The sequence below is a fragment of the Marmota marmota genome, unplaced genomic scaffold, assembly GCF_001458135.2.
Source record: "Marmota marmota marmota unplaced genomic scaffold, marMar, whole genome shotgun sequence".
NCBI classification, from domain to species: Eukaryota; Metazoa; Chordata; class Mammalia; order Rodentia; family Sciuridae; genus Marmota; species Marmota marmota.
In genome coordinates, this window is record NW_025999977.1 from 54,436,700 (window position 1) to 54,453,296 (window position 16,597).

The 16,597-nt window shown below is 46.3% G+C and overlaps 1 non-coding gene across 1 annotated transcript; it reads right to left on the bottom strand.

Moving 5' to 3' along the window:
* Positions 1 to 12,669: 12,669 nt before the first annotated feature.
* Positions 12,670 to 12,780, bottom strand: LOC125617352. The gene has a single exon (XR_007348328.1). It is a non-coding gene; the product is annotated as a U6 spliceosomal RNA (small nuclear RNA).
* Between the last annotated feature and the right edge of the window lie 3,817 nt (positions 12,781 to 16,597).

Consider the following 16,597-nt stretch of genomic DNA (forward strand, 5'->3'; position numbering starts at 1 on the left):
GTGTAGTTACTGCTAACCAGAGGGGTTGGGAATGACAGTCCACTGTGCACACTCAGCCTGCTGGTGACATGGAAGGGCAGGATTAGAGACATGCCATGATAGTAACACACATGGGCCACCAGAAGTAAGTGGAGATGGGGAAGCAATATTAGGAATAGAACAAAAAAGGAAAAAAATCAATGATCTCATATGTAAAATTGCCTAAAAATTAATGAACTAAGTCTCATCAATATCTGGTCAAAACAGAAATTCTCTCATCAATAAGAGAGTGAAGGGGCTGGGGTTGTGCTCAGTGGTGGAGCACTTGCCTAGCACGTGTGAAGCACCACATAAAATAAATGAAATAAGAATATTGTGTCCATCTATAACTAAAAAAAATTTAAAAATAACAGAGTCGATAATGCAATGTTTACCATTATAAACACACCATAATTTTTTTCTTTTATGCTTGGAATCTTACAAAATAAAATTAATCTAAATTACCACCTTTTGGGGGCACAAATCTTTAGTTCGGTGGTACTAAAGGAGTCAGGCTGTGAAATCAGATGTTTAATGCAAATTAATCATTAATAATTGTCCTATAGAACATTAACACAAAATTATTGTTATATGAAGAGGGTCTCACAGATTTAAACTGTAGGGGGGGAAAGTATTATGGAAATATATCAGGCAACTAATAAAAATGTGTTCTTTTTCTGGATTTTGTGTTGCTTTTAATAGATGTTATCCTTTTAAAATTTGTAACTCCAAAATAAATATTTATTTTCATACCTGTTATGGTTCGAATACGAGGTGTCCCAGGAGTATTTTGAGATAAGTTCATTGGATTGGGAGAGCTGTAACCTAGTTTGGATGGACAGACTGGGTGGTAACTGTAGGGAGGTAGTTGGGGCATGGCTGGTGTAGATGGTAACTTGGGGCATGCCCTGGAAGGGTGCATCTGCCCTGGGGCCCCCTCCCCACTTCCCTTTTGGTTCTGAGCAGTTTTCTTCTCCTGGAACCTTCTGCCATGAAGTTCTGCTTCTCCTTGGGCCAGGAGCAATGGAGTCAACCACCTATGATCTGACTCCCCTGAAACTATGAGCTCCAAAATAAATTTTTCCTCCTCTAAGTGGTTCTTGTTGGGTATTTTGGCCACAATGATAAAAAGCTAACTAACACAGAAATTGGTACCAGAAGTGGGGTCACTGTTGTGACTCATCTGACCAAGTGGTTCATAAGCCTTTGGAATTTGGAAAAGTTTAGAAATACAGGCTGGAGAAATCTTAGAATGTTAAGTAGAGTGTTGGTGATCCTGGTGGGAGCTCAGAAGACCAGAATGCTGGTAGAATGTGGCGTGCTCATGAGGTTTCAGAGGGAAATAAGGACTCTATTAGGAATTGGACCAGACACCATTTGTCTTATATTCTGGCAAAGAGCTTGTCTACACTTGCCATTTGCTTTCTTTTCTTTCAGAGGAGTAAAAGGTTTTATTTTTAGTTGTTGATAGAACTTTATTTTTTTAAATTTATATCAAACCCAGTGCCTCACATATACTAGCAAGCACTCCACCACTGAGCTACAATCCCAGCCCCACAGAGGAGTAAAAGTTTTTTGAGTGATACTTACTCTTCTGACATCCCACAACTTAAATATTATAATGTAGATTTAATATTGCTTTAAATACCAACAATAAGTCAATAAATATTATATTTTATGATAAAGGAACAAGTGAAGAGAGTAAACAAACACATTGGCTTATGTGTATATATGCACAAACATATTCTTACCAAATAGGAAAAATACTCATGGCAATTAGAATCCGCATTTCTGTAACTGGTCACGTGGCCATAGTTGATGTTTATAATCCCTCTGCCTTCAGCAAGCACCTCAGCAGGTCTTGGTTCTTTACTTGAAGGGTACCCCACACCTTTGTTCCTGAAGGGTCTGAGACTCTCGTCACCTACCTGCATTCAGTTGCTGTAGTTTCCAGTTGATCTTAACAACAGGACATGGTAATACTAACAGACATCTTAAAGAATCTCCTGAACTGGGGTTGTGGCTCAGTGGTAGAGCACTTGTCTAGCATGTGTGAGGCCCTGGGTTCAATTCTCAGCACTGCATATAAATAAATAAAATAAAGGAATATATATATATTTGAAAAAAAAATCTCCTGTACTTCAGGCACACTCTTCCTTACCTCCATTGTGGAGTAACAGTCCAATTTCGCCTTGGTCATCTGGATCAATCACCCCACCAGCACTATAGCTCCCTTCTTAGCCTGTTGACTCAGAGGCATGAGGAGCTCACAGTGGCCAGGGGAAGTCTTAACTTCCAGTTCAATAATCATCGTTGGTAGAAGCATTCCTTTCTCTGGTACTTCTAGGCCAGTGGAGCATAAGATTTCAGGGACAGGAAGCAAAAACTTTGCTTGTGGGTCACTAGGAAAGATGGACAAACCACTGCCCGTCCATGATGGAAGTGGTTCACTGTAATCAACCTGCCCCTGAAACCCTGAGTCCCAAATAAACTTTTCCTCCTCCAAGTTGTTCTTGTCAGGTATTTTGGTCACAGTGACAAAGAGCATACTAAAGCAATACCCAATCTTGCACTCATATCTTGTTATCTTTTTTGTAAAAAGGGTCTTCCAAATTGTAGAAGCTTCGGGACTCACAAACCTGGATATCACAGGTCCACACAACAACGTGGGCACTGGGTGACTCTGATACTCTATGAACCAGGATCCTGGAGCAGCTGTGGTTTCACATGATGGCAATGAGCCAGGGTCAAGGACCTGAATGACAGCCCTGAATGCACCACTGTGTGGCCTTGGCAAAGTGAGTTAACCTGGCTGAGCCACAATCTCCACCTCTTTAAATGGATCTATGGTGGTTTGTCTGCCCAACTTTCATAGTCAGCATAGGAAACAGATGATGTGCACAGCGCAGCGATGACAGTGCCTTGAAAACTGGAGAGCCACACACATGGAAACATGTTTAAACCCTTTTATTTTTAAGTATAGAAAAAAAGTGAGGAAAACAAAAAAACTAAAACACCCTAGTGTCAAAACCTAAAGAAACCACTATGCGCATGTTCTGTTCACGTGTTGGCTTATTCCCTTGAAGTTTTTCCTAAGCTTTCTTCTTTTGTATGGGTCAGGTTGCTTACATAATTGTTTTTGTTTGTTTGTTTTGTTTTTTGTTTTGTTTGTTTGTTTGTTTTGGGTACCAGGGATTAAACCCAGGGTGCTCCACCACCCATCTACATCCTTAGCCCTTGTGTTTTATCTTGAGACAGGGTTATGCTAAGTTGCCAAGGGTGGTCTTGAACCAGCAATCCTGCCTCCATCTCTGAGTCGCTGGGATTACAGTTGTGCACCACCACAGCCACCTGTTTACACAGCCATCGTGATCATCGTCCCATTCCATCAAAAATGTCAGGAACACCTAAGTATCTCAGTGAATTTTAAACTCTTGGTGCCTTGATTGCTTCAACTGTAAAATGGACCCTTGGCGTGCCACTAAGCTAAGCAAATGCTGTGGCCTGACCTCTTTGGGTCTTGGGTCAAAGATCCAAGGGAGTTCAGGTGACCTGGATGTCACTGGGGTCCAACTGGATCTTCTGTCCTCAGCCTCAGGAGTACTAGTGCTGAGTCAAGGAAGGAGAACCCAGGGCTCTACCCTTGCACACTTCTGCCAGCTGAGGTGGAGGCCAGTGGAGACCACCATCATGTCACGTTACCAAGCTCTGTGAGGGCAAGGACGGATGTTCCTTCTATAGACACACAGCAGGGACAACGGGCTGGGGTGGGGGGCAGACTCCCAAAGAGCCCACACGGCAGCCCCTGGGGGAAGGTGGCTGTGAAACCAACCAGGTGAGACTCTGTGTGGCTGGATCCGTGGGGCCACGCCCACAAGGCACAGCTGCTGAGCCCACAAAGACCTCTCCCAAGATGCCTCTGGCTGGGAAGGGAGGGAGAGAAGGTGGGGTTCACAGCGGGAGATAGAAGTCTCCCCCCAAGATCTAGGGCAGGGCCCCTGGGGAGACCCGCCAGCCCCAAAACCGGAGCTCACAGGTGGGGGTGTTCTGCGGGAAAGAAGGGCGCTCACTGCTGTCCCTGGGGCTCTTCTCCAAAGCCGTCCCTCAGTGAACTGTGAAGGTGCAGCCCACAAGGCCAAATGTGGGCCGCGGGCAGCACAGTCAGTGGCACTGTCTCTATGCATGTGGGTCCCCTGCTCCTGGCCACTCCCTCCTCCTTGTCCCAGGTGGTGTGAAACTCAGTGTCCTCCTAAGGGACCCACATGAGGTGGCCAGTTCCAGAATGATGGCTCTTCAAGAAAAGTTTGTCTTCTCGGACAGGAAAGGACAGGGGATATATTCAGTGAGCATGAAGTGTGTCCTCTGAAAGGTGTGGGAATGCTGTGTGCACAATTGCCCTTTGTTCTCAGTCATCCCCTGAGGCAGGTCCCTATTGTCCCATTTCACAGGTGAAGAAATGCGGGACAGGTTAAAGGTTAAGGAACCCCCATTTGTCCAGTAAATGTGGGATTCCGAGTGCAGCCCTGGAGGGTCTGAGGCCAAGGCCACACCCTACACCACCTACACAGGCGTTGGTTAAGATCCTTTCACAACAACGGGCCTGCCACGGTGGCAGCCATAGATGTGGGGAGCTAGAAAGAGTCTTCCAGGTCTGGGGATTACCACTGCCTTGGGAACATGCTTAGCACCCCCAGGAGACCGCAGCAAGGCTGGAGAAGGCAGTGTGTCTCATCGGGGTGTCCACAGGGCCCAGTGCAGGGCCTGTACAAACCTGTGCTTGGTAAATGATGGATGAATGAATAAATACTTGATTTTGAAAGGTGGGATTCACAGCAGGCCATGACTCAGACCCAGACTCTGGGCTCCTGGGCCTGCCCCTTCGGATGCCCCACTTTGGCCACTGGGCAGCCGAGCTCCACACAGGGTACCTGGTCTGCTGAGCCAAGGGCCAGGCACAGGAGTTCCTGGCGTCCAGCTCTGTCATCAGCTGCCACCTCTCCTTCCCCATCTAGTGGCTATACTCCAAGTCAGGGGTCTTGTCCCTGGTGGGAGATACTGCCCTCAGATCAGGAGGTCCAGGGACCATTATGATACATGGGTGGGGATGGTCAACCTTCCAAATTTCTCCTGGGCCAGTTGTGAAAGCTCCATGCCAGGTGACGTCAGTGGGTGGCACTGGGGAACCAGAGGGGATGAGCTCAGCCCAGTCGGCACCTCTCACCCTGACGAGCAAACCCACAAAATCAGAGTGTGTGTGAGGGGAGCCAACCAAAGCCCCAAGATGGGTGTGGTGGGTGTTGGCAGCCGGCGGGGCGGGTGGCTGTGGCAGGAGGCCTTGTTCCTCTGGCAACATAGTGGAGTCTGTCCCACAATCGCCAGCCTTGGGTGCCACACAGGGCAGGCAGGAGGACTGAGGTTTGGATCGGGGCCTGCTGAGCACCCAGAAGCTGCCCCTCAATGTGCCTGTGGCCAGGGCCCCACCTCAGGGAGTGTCCTTTGCGGCTGGTGCCACGTGTTTATTCTTTCTTTTGGCAAATGTTTACTGAGACCCAGTACCGACTGTAGTGGGAAGAGTGTGGGTTGTAAAGTCAGCAACGTCTGGCCTGGTTGAACCTTTGATGCACATGGTCACGTGGCCTTCTGGACAATATCGATTCCCTGTGCCTCAGAGCCCTGCTCTGAAGAGCAGAACTCGAGTGTTGCTGCACATACGAAATAGGAGAGTGGAGGGCACCTGGCAGGTATTCAGTGAACGCAGTCAGTGTTGCTGCATGCCAGAAAGCGAGACTCAGCCGGGCCAGTGACGGGGGACAGCAGAGGCAGAAATGAGAGGCCCTCCTGGGCTCTCTGGTGGAGGACCCTAGCTAGATTCTAAAATCAGTGAACATCCTCAGAGCCATGACAGAGAGGAGCAAAGTGCCGGGGAGCACAGAGGAGGGCCTTGGCTGGGGAGGTGGGACTGGAGGTGGGTGTTTCAGTTGTGCCCATCGGGCAGAAAACAGGAGGAAGGGCATTGCAGGGAGGGACAGTCAACACAACTTCAGAAACAGGAAACATCAGTGTGGGCTGGAGGGACTGTACATAGATCTCCTGAGCCAAGGCCCCCTGGGTGATTCGATCATGTCACAGGGACTCGGAAACATGGTGGAGAGATCCCCAATAGGCAGGGATTTGGTCACAACAGGCCCTGTTCATGGTGGACATGCTCCTATTGGCCATTTGAACCTCTTGGTTGCTTCTGAACAGGAGGCTAGAGTTGAATTAAGAAAGACCATTCTCTGAAATCAAAAAGGTATTGATGCATAAATGGACCTGCAGAGAGTGAGGCTGAACAATGGTCAGGAAGAGATTCATACATGGAAGGAAACTCGGTTTAGATAGAACGGCATCATCAATCAGTGAGGAAAGGACACGTAATTGAATCAATAATACCCAGGCCATCTACTATCTGTATGAAAAAATATGTAATTATGTTCCTATCTCACCCCATACAGGAGAATAGAGTTCATATGAATCCAAGACCTAATGACATCAGAAACACCGTAAAATAATTAGAAGAAAATTTACTGTTGAGGATGTTCACCGGTTTTATAATCCAGTCCAAAGTCTGTGACCTTGGTACAAAGTGTACTTAAGCACTGAAAGCAAAAATCACAGACTAAAAAAACATCAAATTTGACTACATTAGAAATTAAAACTTTTGTGTGACAAAAGACACTACAAACAAAAAGTATTGATTAGAGGAAAATAAGTGTGAAACATGATGGATGAAGGGTAGCTAACACAGATGTTCACAGAACTTCTGTAAAACAATGACAGGAAGACAAAGGGAAAAATATACGAGTAGGCAATTTTCAGAAGAAAGTTAAATGCGTTCACTCAATAGAATTAGTAAACAAACAATGCAAATTAAAACTACAAGTTACCATATTTCTTCACCAGATTGGCAAAAATTAAAGTCTAACAATATCGAGTGTTGGTGAGTTTGAAGGCCAGGGGTCCTCTTGCATACCACGGATGGGAGAATGGGTACCATGGTTTCATAGAGAAACTCAACAGTGTCTGGCCACACTGAAAGCATCCTACGACCCAGGGAGTCTCCTTCTGGGTGTCTAGAGAAACATTTGTACCTGAGTGCACAGGAGCCAGGAGGAGGGTTGTCTCCATATCATTTGTAACAGGGAGGGACTGAAAACCCCCTACAGAACAGTCAATAGCAGGAGGGACACATGCAATGTCCATGCAGTGGAATTCCAGAGAGCAGGCGAGGGTAGACAAGGGCTGTGTGAGTACCAACACCGTCAGATCCCAAGATGTGTCGTTGAGGAAAACATCAAGTTACAGAACAAGAAACATTTCAGAACACACAAAGCAATTCGACGTATTTTATATACACACACTCAAGTATAAAAACTGGATTGGGTTGCTAAAACAAGGAGCATTCATTCGGAGTAGCCAGAGAGGCCGTGGGCTCCAATGTCCCCTCCACCCTTCACTAACAGGCGCCTGTTATTACCGGAGGTGGAGGGTTGGTACAGTACACAAGGAGGTAGCCACAGGTAGTGTTCAGGGCAGAATTAGTGTAAGGTAAGTGAAAGTGAGACACAGGCGGGAGAGAGGGTGGGCAGAGGGGTAGACAGATGGGCTCAGAACCTAATGCACTAAAATGATTAAGTCTTGGCCTTTTGGGGGGACTGGGCAGGAGGCTGTATTGGTAAGAAATCTTGGCTGCACCTCTTTGGGCCCCGTTCTTTGTGTAATTGTTGCCCATTTGGGGGAATCCATACCCCTGTGCTGTGTGCTATTGTGTCCAGTTTCAAGGTGTGCCTCCTTTTACAGGTCTCAAGTGAGGGGCTTGAGTCAGTCATTTGGTTACCTGGTGTGTTGATAAGCTCGTGGGCCTGGGTTTTTGATATGAGTTTGATACACTCATGCACCCATGTGCTTTTGATTGATTTGGTAAGTTCATGGGTGGTCTTTCTTATTAGCACGATTGAGTTATTTATCAGTTTATGCCTCAGGGTTGTGCCAGGCAGATGGTGGTTGGTTACTCGTACAAACAAGGCGTGGAGTCCTTCCACCTCAGCACTTAAACACAAAGTGGAGTAACTCAAGTCTAGGCACAGCCTGAAGAATGCTCTACCCATGATGGAGTAACTCAGAGCAGGCCACTGCCTGCTCTGCATAGCTCTGATGATTCAGGGCCCGACATGAGGCCTAGTACCATGGTGACAAGCGTGTGATGGAACAAATCTGCTCACCTCGTGGTGGCCAGGGGCAGAGAGAGTGAAGTGGCACCCCCTTTCTGCACAGAAAAGCCCTCTTCACCACGGCTGATTTTAGGACTGTCAGCAAAAGAGTCTCTGCAGCGGAGTCCAATGTAGATAAACTTCCTATTTTCGTGTTGCCCTGTTTACTTGGCCTCTGGCCGAGAAGATACCAGCACTCTAGGTGCTGGACACCCCTCACTAGTTTTTCACAAACATATCCAGTATAGTACTTTGAAGAAATGTGCAAACAAGGCCTCTGGCCTTGAGCTGGGGCTTCACAGAGATGTCTACATTTTTAAGATAAGTTATAAATGGCTCCATGGTAACAGCTGGCAGGGGGAGGAAAGAAAGGGGAGAAGAAGCTCTCCCCTTCTCAGGTGTTGTCCTTGAAGGGTTAACCTGCCCAGAACAGTGAAAGAAAAAGCTGCTTTATGTGAACTTCTGCAGACTGAACTTCTGAGCCCCTCCCCTTACATGCTGGGTATAAAATTTTGAAACTCCCTGAACTCGGGGTTCAGGGGATTGATTGACTACAGCAAAAGCTGTGCCCCCTGAACCTGGCTGCAGCCAAATAAAACTGTTTCCTGCTGTCTTCGGTGCCTTGCTTCATTTGTCCCTACAACAAGAGAGGTAGGCTGGATTTCTTACAGCAGCTCTGGAAGGAAGAGAGCAGAACCCGAGGCACAGGGCCCAGAGTCAGGTGGCTAGAAAATGCCTGGAGAGACAGATGGAACTGGATAGAGCCGTGATGCCTGGGCATGTCTCAGGAGGACCCCGAGATGCCTGGTGCAAAGTCTGGAGTGATTAATATACTGAAAATCAAACAATCAAAAGAGACAATTATTAGCTTCAGGGATTAAAAAAATTCTTGCAGGGCAGAAAAAGCAGTCATCATTTACTACATTGTTTAAAAAAACAAACAAACTATAGCAGTGTTTCCTTGGCTAAAGGAGGTACAGTGACTATAGAATGTCAAAGTTAAATCCTGGTTCATAGGAAGGAAGAGACACAGGAAGGCTTCACCTGTCTCAGGAGAGCTAAGGGCAGGTGAACTCAATTTCCATTCTCTGGTGATGAGAAGTCAGTGATTGTGTCCACACCAAAAGAGTCAAGAGCAATTTTGCAAGTGTGTCACCTGAAGTAGAGTCCACACCAAAGCAGGTGGACAGACTGAGAGTGGCAGCTTCGGGCAGGCAGGGCAGGAGGTGCTCCTGCGTTTTCACAGCACACCTTCTTTAACACCCAGGCACAACACGGAAGTGAAAGGAGGGCCAGGGTGGGCTCAGTGGGAGAGCACCTGCTGGCAGGCCTGAGGCCCTGAGTTCCATCCCCTGCACAAGAGAAAAGTGACAGAGGAGAGAGGCGAGCTTCCCTCTGTCCTCGCTGCACGTGGACAGCAGCACTCCACCCTCCTGTGCTGACTCACGGGGGAGCACTTAGGGTCACGGGCAGGTTGGCTGGCCTCTGTTCTAGAACCTGAGAGGTCACGACACAGGCTTCCTGGTGGCAGCCAACGGTGCCGAGGCCCAGGAACATGGAGGATTAATGAGGGCCTGGATTGTGATGAGCACCTTGCAGGCCATCAAGCACACAAGGCGGGGGTCCCACCTCAGGGACCAGAAGTGGCAGGGTGACCACCTCTCCACAGAGCAGGCGTGATCTGAGTGCAGGCTACATTGAACATTTGGTGAACGTGTGTCCCCTACGTCACGGCAGCTTAAGTCACCACAGGCATGTGTACACGTGTGTGTGCCCCGTTCCTGTCTCCTCGGGCCCCACCTCCTGTGTGGGGGGAGAGGTTATGTTTTTCTCTTTGCAGAGGAGACAGCTAGGAGTCTGGAAGTTTAAACAATGAGCCTGGGGTCACCTCAGGCAGAGTCCCCCCACCCTCTGCCTTTGATCTCACCCTTTAATTACCCGTCTACTGGGCTCCACAGAACTCACCACAGAGACTAGAGGCACCAGCGTGTGGTGGCTTAAGCTGCTGTGAAGTGGGGGGACAATGAGGGGACATGAGGTGCTCAGACCCTCAATGAAGGCTTGCAGCCTGCCCCTGAGTACCTTCATCACCTGAGGTCCCCACACCATTCATCATTGTGACCATAGCAAACAACACATAAGGCCTGTCTGCAGAGCTCGCCCAAGACTGGGTCAGCTGGAGCCCGAGCTAGCCAGGGCCATGGTTTCCTAGTAATAGGACCCTCCAGAAAGGGCAGAGTAGGAGGAGGGACCAGGGGAAATGGGAACTGACATAGATCCAGCCCTCAGCCTGCGTCAGGCCTCTCACCCACACTATGTCACATGATTCCCACGGCATAACAACAAGGGGACAGTCACCCCCATTTTCTAGATAAGGACACTGAGGTCCAGTGGTGCCAAATTCACCCAGCTGCACAGTGGAAAGTGCCCAGGACTCTTCCTGCTTGGCCTGGCCACTCTGCCTAGCCAGAGCAGCGGGACTGAGACTCAGAATTTCCAGACGTGGCCTGTCCCGGGCTCTCATCTGTGGCACACCTAAGACTGGAAATGAATCGGTGCAAGGGAGGGCCCTGGCCAGATGGTGGCCCATGGACAGCACGGTATTTTTAGTCATTTTGTCATATAGACCGGAATGGAAGGGTGAGAAAGCACAGCGGCTGGCCCGGCCTGGGGAAGAACTCCTGAGGCCCGAAATCGGTGGAGCCAAAGCCCCCAGGGCCTCCGTCGGGCCTCCGAGCTGGGCAAACCCAGAGCAGCTGGCCTCTTTTTTCGAGGTCCCAAACCTCTTCCAGAAGGTATCAAATCAAAGTGTTGGAGCCAGAGAGAACCTTGCAGACTTTAGAGTCGGATCCCTCTCTGTCACAAATGGGCAACTGAGGCCAAGAGAAGGGTGTTTTATGTGAGTTAGTGACACAGCTGCAACCCTGACCAGGCCTGGACCCCCAACCGCATCCTCTCCTCACATCTCAGGGGCGAGGGACTGGGCAGAATGTGGAGGGTGTAGCTGCGGGAGTTAGAAGTGATGGTCTTGTCTAGGACATATAACTACACATCCCAAGATAACTAGAGGGAAGAATGTGAAGGCCCCAAAACGTAGGATGATAACCTGAGGCAGTGGAAATGCTAGTGATGCTGACTTGATCATTTAACAGTAAACACATGTAAAAATCATAAGGTCATCTACCAAAAGTAAGTACTATTAGGTGTCAACCTGAAAAAATTCAAATTAGCCAGATGCAGAGGTGTACACCTGTCATCCCAGTGACCCAGTAGGCTGAGGCAGGAGGATCACAAGTTTAAGGTCAACCTGAGCAACTTAGCAAGACCCTGTGGCAAGATTTTAAAAATAAAAAGATGTAGCTCAGTACCAGAAAAAAATAAAATTAAAATTGAGAGAGCGCCCTGGGCCTGAATTCTCTCTCATCACTTAAAGGCTTGAGGACCTTGATCTCCACTTTGCCTTTCTTCCTCCACTGAGGATGTGGTGGCTCTCTGACAGATTCCAAGGAGGCAGCACAGCAGGGTGACTTCTCACCCTTCCTGCTCCACCAACCCCAGGGGCTTGTGGAAGGAAGGAGATCTGCAAGGAGCCACCTGAGCCCTGCTGGATGCAGCCTTTGGGGCCACCCTGCTGCACCCCGTGTGCCTGTGTGTTCAAGCTGTGTCATGCTTGTATCTTGGAGTCAGTGTCCCCATGATGCCAGAGGAATTGTGAGTATTGTTGGCATCTCTGGCTTTCATGCCAGGTTACTACTAATTCTCAGGATACTGAGGGTGGGGATCTGCCCCCAGCAAACCACGAGTTTGGGGGAATCTTCCTGTACCCAACTGTGTTCTAGGCACCACCCTTCATGAATGGGGTTGACATCAGTATCCCTGCTTTACAGGTGAGGAGACCTAGGCCCACAGGGTGGACAGCACATCAAATCTAGGTCAGAAGTCCACCCTGCTCAGCTCCAGCCTGAGTTCCCATAGCACTGGCTGCCCTTCCACACCACACCCAGGACACGAAGCGTGGTGAGCTGGACTGATTACAGCTTCCACGCGCGAGAGATTTTACTGCAGCACTTTTTAGAAAAAACAAGCATGGTCTATTCCATAGGCCCCTCCATTAGAGGGGCCAGCTACAGTGTGGAGGCTGCCAGCTACAGTGTGGAGTGGGCTTTATCCCCAAGTGTGTGGTGCTTCCTGACACTGATCCTGGCAGGACAGGTCCAAGCCTGGGCCTCCCTGCCACCTCCGCTCCTGTCATTCCCAGCTAGTCACCACCATCAAGCAGGGAAGGGCAGCTTGTGGAATAGCAGAGTATGTGTATGTGTCTCTGGGTGCAGGTGGCAAAAACTCAACTCTTGGTGGGGGAGGGGAGTAACACTAAAAGGTGTGTGTGTGTGTGTGTGTGTGTGTGTTCATGGAATGCTTCATGGATTTGCCTGTCATCCTTGCTAATCAGGGGGCCTTGCTAATCTTTTCTGTATCATTCCAATTTTAGTATATGTGCTGCCCAAGCGAGCACTGTATATTTTTTAATGTATTTTTTTTAGCTGTAGATGGACACAATACCTTTATGTATTTATTTATTTAGTTTATATGGTGCTGAGGCTGGAACCCAGCACCTCACGCGTGCTAGGCAAGCGCTCCACCACTGAGCCACAACCTCAGCCCCAGGTCTGTATATCTATGTGGCTGAATCCCAAGTGGGAGGGAGAGAGAGAGAGAGAGAGAGACACACACAGAGAGAGAGACTGTGTGTGTGTGTGTGTGTGTGTGCCCATGTTTCTGTCTGTGTGCGTGTGAGGCCAAATTTCGACTCAATCCAACAAGGATTATCTTTGGGATTATCTTTTTCAACTTGAAATATATTTTTTCGAATTTAGGTCTTTGTGTGACAAAGTCTCTCAATGGTACTCATTTGAAGTTATCTTATTTTGCTTTTATTCTTTTTTTAATATTTATTTTTTAGTTATAGGTGGACACATATCTTTATTTTACATTTATGTGGTGTTGAGGATCGAACCCAGTGCCTCACGCATGCTAGGCGAGCAGTCTACACTAAGCCACAATCCCAGCCCCTGTTTTGCTTTTATTCTTAAGAGACATTTGTGCAGTGTAGAAGTCTAAGTTGGTAATTATTCTCAGGAGATTGGATTCCACTATCTTCTGGCTTCTATCATTGCTTTGAGACATCAGCTTTCAGTCCTGCTTCACACAGGTGAATTTTCTCTCTAGCTATTTCTAAGATCATCACTTTTTGGTGGTTTATCTGAAGTTTCACAGTGACATGTCTGGATGTAGATGTCATTTTACTTACCCAGCATGGATTCCCTGTGATTCTTTAATTTGTAGATTGGTGTTTTTATTGGCCCCAGGAAATTCTTAGCCACTATCACCTCTGCCACATTGTCTTTCTCTCCTCTTTCTAGATTCCCAATCACATATTTATTGGACTTTTCCACTCCATGTCTCTTGCTCTTTCACCTGAATTTCCACCTCTTTGTATTTCCTTGCTGCACTCTGGGATATTTCTTCTAACCTATCTTACGATTCACTAATATCTCTTTTGCTATGTGAAATCTGCTATGAAACCCATCTTTTTAGTTTTAATTTCAATTATTGTATTAACTTTGGGATTATCTTCTTTCTACTTGAAGTGTATCTTTTGGAATTTAGGTCTTTATCTCCATTGAGAGACCTTGTTTTATGATTTTTACATGCTCTATTAATTTTTAATTTTCTATATGACTTTTGATTCCTACTGTCTGAACAGATTTTCAAGTCTGACTTTTATCTACTCGGCATCTCATAGTCTAGTTCTTGCTCAGAGAAATGAGTTTCCTTGAGTGTCTGAGTACCTATGACAATTCTGGTCACTGTATTTAAAAATTACTTGTAGGAATAACTTGCTACCCAGGATAAAAATACCTTCCTGGAAGAGGATTTGCATTTGTTTTTTCCAGACACTTGAGACATTACTATGTTCCAGGCTTCAGAGTTCCTGACCCAGGAGCTTTCTATTTCCAGATCTTAATTCTGCATTTCTCTTAGGGAAAATCTGTCAGACTTGGGCTTTAGTTTTCTGGCTTTAGCAAATTACCTCAGGGCATCTTTAATTTAGACTTACTTCTCTGGTATGGTGGTTTCTTGCTGTCTTCATATCTCTTGAGTGCTTTTATGAAACATATGTTTCACTTCCTTTATCCATATGTTTTCCTTCCTTTCAGTAGAAGAATCAATCCAAATAACATGCCAACCATTCTGGAAATTAAAAGTCCTTTTGAATTTTAGACTCCAGACTGTAAATTCTCGAACAATAGCAGGCTTCACAATCTTCAATGTGAATAAAATTCACCCCAGTGTCACCTATGGATCTGAAGTGTCCCCTGAAGGTCCAGGTGATGGAGGCTTTGTTACCAGCCTGCAGCACCATTGGGAGGTGGTGAGACTTTTAGGAGGCGGGGCCTGGTGGAAGGTAGTTAAATCACCTGGACTGCCCTGGAAGGGGGTGTGGGGACCCTGGTGCCTCCTCTCTCTCTCTCTTTTTCTCCCCCCCCCCTTGCTTCCTGGTGCCATGAAGTGGGTAGCTTTGCTCTCCATGCACTCCCACCATGATGTTCTGCCTTGCCATAGGCCCCAAGGCAGTGGGGCCAAGCAACCACGGACTGAAATCTCTGAAATCTAAGTGAACTTTTCCTCCTTATGAGTTATTCACCTTAGGTATTTTGTCACAGTGACAGAAAACTGACTAACACATTCAGAATCTTCTTAGAATGTATACTCTGACTTAGTCTGGAAGGAGGAACCATGATTTTGAATCTCTAACAAGCTGTAGAAGATGCCAAGACTCTGGGTCCATGGGCCACAATCCTGAGTAGCAAGGCAACAAAAGACATTTTCCTAGAAAACACTGGAGATCTCTGAGATTATAAAACAAGTCTTCTCTACAGAAGCAAAAGGAAAAGAAAGGTTGAGTAGATCCCATGAAAATCAAAGGGAGAGCAGTAGAGTAGAGGAAAGGGACCAGGAGTGGAGGGGAAAGAGGAGAGACGGGAGAAACGCTGGGGGATAATATTGGCCGAATCATATTTTACACATATATACTGTGTGCATGTGCAAACATGGAACAATGATTCCCACCATTGTGTGCAACTATCAGGCACCAATAAAAAATAAGGGAAAAAAATCAAACAAAAACAGGACTACAGAGTTTCCTAAATGGGCATTATAAATTCTGTCATTTGATTCTCTTTTGTCTTTATTGTGTTGATTCAAATTTATACTTAATTTTAACATACCTGTGTATCAAGTTTCCTAGGATAAGAAAGTAGGGTGTGTGTGTGTGTGTGTGTGCAGATAATGCAGGGACCTTTGCTCTTTGAATGACTCTTAAGCTGTCTGTTCTGGCCAAGGCAAAGTCAAGTAACAACTAGCCTCTAGGTCAAAGAGCTATAGAAACAGTTTCCAAACTCTTTGGTCTTAGTGTATTTTTATGTTCTTAAAAGTTATCGAAGACCTCAAAGAGCTTTTAATTATGTGAATTGTATCTATCAATACTTACTATATTTGAAATTAAGACTGACAAAAGTTTTTAGACATGCATTCATTACTCATTACATGTTAATTATAAAAAGTATACTTCCATGGAAAACAATTGTATTTTTTTCAAACAAAAATGGTTTCATGAGAAGAGCAGCAGCATTTTACATTTACAGCTAGATTCTCATGCCAGCTTCTGCTTCAGCCCAGCCAGGGTCTGATGGTTAGGTTGCAGTGGTTAAAGATGAGCTGGCCTCACAGATGTGTGCAGCTTTTAGAGAGGAATATCTCTTAATAGTCTTTTTCAGATCACTGGATGTTCTATTTTACTGTTACATAACATGATAACACTACATAACACGATAACACTACATAAGTGGTAGTTTCTTAATTGTATTTATGATGTGGAATCTGAATTCATATCAGATTTTTTTTTATACTCTGTTACATTAAAATTCATTGTTCTGTCTGTCTTGTACTTTGAATGACTCTTTTATCTATGCATGAATTTGTAACATAACACTTTTGTTATTTGGAAAATATTAGTTCACTGCATTATACAGAACTTCCAAATGTTGACACGTGTCATTATATATTAAAAATCACTTATTAATCTTTACCCACAGTGGGCTGGAGGTGTAGCTCAGTGGTAGAGCATTTGCCTAATATGTGCGAGGCCCTGTGTCCCCTCCCCAGCAGCATCACCACAACAAAAAAAATCTATATCCACAGCAAATAAATCTTTAGAGGCTGGGAGGTTATCACACTGAAGGCGACACATACACATTTTCTAAATTCTA